This window comes from Malus domestica, chromosome 03 (assembly GCF_042453785.1).
Source record: "Malus domestica chromosome 03, GDT2T_hap1".
Taxonomy (NCBI): Eukaryota; Viridiplantae; Streptophyta; class Magnoliopsida; order Rosales; family Rosaceae; genus Malus; species Malus domestica.
In genome coordinates, this window is record NC_091663.1 from 16,667,850 (window position 1) to 16,671,436 (window position 3,587).

Sequence of the window (3,587 nt, forward strand, 5' to 3'; positions counted from 1 at the left end):
TCGGGGATATCAATAAATAAGTTTTCCTTCATTTCAACGTATTGTGTTAAATACACCAAAGCCTTCTTCGCTAAGTTCTTTGAATTTTCTTTTGTTGAAGCTTGTATGTTGAAGCTTTCTGAGTGGAGCATGTAGGTTGGGGTAGTGTTCCCTTAATTTTTCGAGTGAGGAAAACTTCTCGGTTTGCACATGTCCAAACCACCGTAACCGATTTTCTCTCATCTTTCCTTCAATTTCGGCTACTCCTACTTTACCCCGGATATCCTCATTCCTAATCTTATCCTTTCTCGTGTGCCCACACATCCAACGAAGCATCCTCATCTCCGCTACACCCATTTTGTGTACGTGTTGATGCTTCACCGCCCAACATTCTGTGCCATACAGCATCGCCGGCCTTATTGCCGTCCTATAAAATTTTCCCTTGAGCTTCAGTGGCATACGGCGGTCACACAACACGCCAGATGCACTCTTCCACTTCATCCATCCAGCTTGTATTCTATGGTTGAGATCTCCATCTAATTCTCCGTTCTTTTGCAAGATAGATCCTAGGTAACGAAAACGGTCGCTCTTTGGTATTTCTTGATCTCCGATCCTCACCCCTAACTCGTTTTGGCCTCCATCTGCACTGAACTTGCACTCCATATATTCTGTCTTTGATCGGCTTAGGCGAAGACCTTTAGATTCCAACACTTCTCTCCAAAGGTTAAGCTTTGCATTTACCCCTTCCTGAGTTTCATCTATCAACACTATATCGTCTGCGAAAAGCATACACCAAGGAATATCATCTTGAATATGTCCTGTTAACTCATCCATTACCAACGCAAAAAGGTAAGGACTTAAGGATGAGCCTTGATGTAATCCTACAGTTATGGGAAAGCTTTCGGTTTGTCCTTCATGAGTTCTTACGGCAGTCTTTGCTCCTTCATACATATCCTTTAGCTTGGATATATGCTACTCGTACTCCTTTCTTCTCTAAGATCCTCCAAAGAATGTCTCTTGGGACCCTATCATACGCTTTTTCCAAATCTATAAAGACCATGTGTAAATCCTTTTTCCCATCTCTATATCTTTCCATCAGTCTTCGTAAGAGATAGATTGCCTCCATGGTTGAGCGCCCTGGCATGAACCCGAATTGGTTGTCCGAAACCCGTGTCTTTTGCCTCAATCTATGCTCAATGACTCTCTCCCAGAGTTTCATTGTATGACTCATTAACTTAATACCCCTATAGTTCATGCAATTTTGTACGTCGCCCTTATTCTTGTAGATAGGCACCAAAGTGCTCGTTCGCCACTCATTTGGCATCTTCTTCGTTTTCAAAATCCTATTGAAAAGGTCAGTGAGCCATGTTATACCTGTCTCTCCCAAAACTTTCCACACTTCGATTGGTATATCGTCTGGGCCTATTGCTTTTCTATGCTTCATCTTCTTCAAAGCTACAACCACTTCTTCCTTCCGGATTCGACGATAAAAAGAGTAGTTTCTACACTCTTCTGAGTTACTCAACTCCCCTAAAGAAGCACTCCTTTCATGTCCTTCATTGAAAAGATTATGAAAATAACCTCTCCATCTGTCTTTAACCGCGTTCTCTGTAGCAAGAACCTTTCCATCCTCATCCTTGATGCACCTCACTTGGTTTAGGTCCCTTGTCTTCTTTTCCCTTGCTCTAGCTAGTTTATAGATATCCAACTCTCCTTCTTTGGTATCTAGTCGTTTATACATATCGTCGTAAGCCGCTAACTTAGCTTCTCTGACCGCTTTCTTCGCCTCTTGCTTCGCTTTTCTATACTTTTCACCATTTTCATCGGTCCTCTCCTTGTATAAGGCTTTACAACATTCCTTCTTAGCCTTCACCTTTGTTTGTACCTCCTCATTCCACCACCAAGATTCCTTTTGGTGTGGGGCAAAGCCCTTGGACTCTCCTAATACCTCTTTTGCTACTTTTCGGATACAACTAGCCATGGAATCCCACATTTGGCTAGCTTCCCCCTCTCTATCCCACACACATTGGGTGATTACCTTCTCTTTGAAAATGGCTTGTTTTTCTTCTTTTAGATTCCACCATCTAGTCATTGGGCACTTCCAAGTCTTGTTCTTTTGTCTCCCTCTTTTGATATGTACATCCATCACCAACAAGCGATGTTGATTAGCCACGCTCTCTCCTGGTATAACTTTGCAATCCTTACAAGTTATACGATCCCCTTTCCTCATTAGAAGAAAATCTATTTGTGTTTTTGACGACCCACTCTTGTAGGTGATCACATGTTCTTCTCTCTTCTTAAAGAAGGTGTTGGCTAAGAAGAGATCATATGCCATTGCAAAATCCAAGATAGCTTCCCCATCCTCGTTTCTCTCCCCAAAACCATGGCCACCATGAAAACCTCCATAGTTGCCTGTCTCCCTGCCCACGTGTCCATTTAGATCTCCTCCTATAAATAACTTCTCCGTCTGAGCAATTCCTTGCACCAAGTCTCCAAGGTCTTCCCAAAATTTCTCCTTCGAACTCGTATCCAACCCTACTTGAGGTGCGTACGCACTAATCACATTGATAAGTTCTTGTCCTATTACAATCTTGATTGCCATGATTCTATCTCCTACCCTCTTGACATCTACAACATCTTGTGTCAAGGTCTTGTCCACGATGATGCCAACACCGTTTCTCGTTCTATTTGTGCCCGAATACCAAAGTTTAAACCCTGAGTTTTCTAGATCCTTTGCCTTACTACCAACCCACTTAGTTTCTTGTAGGCACATAATATTTATCCTTCTCCTCACCATAACTTCCACTACTTCCATAGATTTTCCCGTTAAGGTTCCTATATTCCACATTCCTAAACGCATTTTGCTCTCTTGAACTCTACCCTTCTGTCCTAGCTTCTTCACCCTCCCCCGTCTAATAGGATCAAAGTACTTCTTTTGTGTGTCCCGTGTAAAGTTGATAGGAGCATATGCTCCCAAACAACTTTGAGTGGAGTCGTTCGAAAAGAAGTTCCAGCCCACCTTCAGTAATTTTCACATAGAACCAAAGCATCACATATATCTCAAAACAAGTATCAATGTTTATACTTACTACATGACAACATGTCAAATAGCAGGAGCAGAAACAAGGAAAGCATCACCTAGGCCCTAATTAATTACATGTTGTCAATAAATAAGGGGGACCATTATTTTTTTAGGACAAGGGGAAAGACAAAATTCCCAAGTTTCCAACCTGTACAGTTGCAGCAGTCACTGTATCGAAAAGGTGTTGGCAGTGTAACTATTTGACTGCAATCTAATACGCCTTGGCTCAATATCCACAGAGCTCTTTTACTAAAAGGCGAAGGTAGATGGGTCAGTTTTCTGCATGAGAAGAAAAATAAACATACAAATTACTTTTACCTCAAGACATAAATTAAAAGTTCCTTAACGAACTTGATGCTAAAGCAAAATGAATATGAATGATTTGAAAGAAAGCAAGGGGAAGGAACTAAACAAGAGCAATGGATGGCATTCTAAACACTACCCATACTATAAACCAACATAAAGATGATCATCCCAAGGAATACCAGAAACAGCTTCATGATAATATGCATTTCAAAAATAGGTG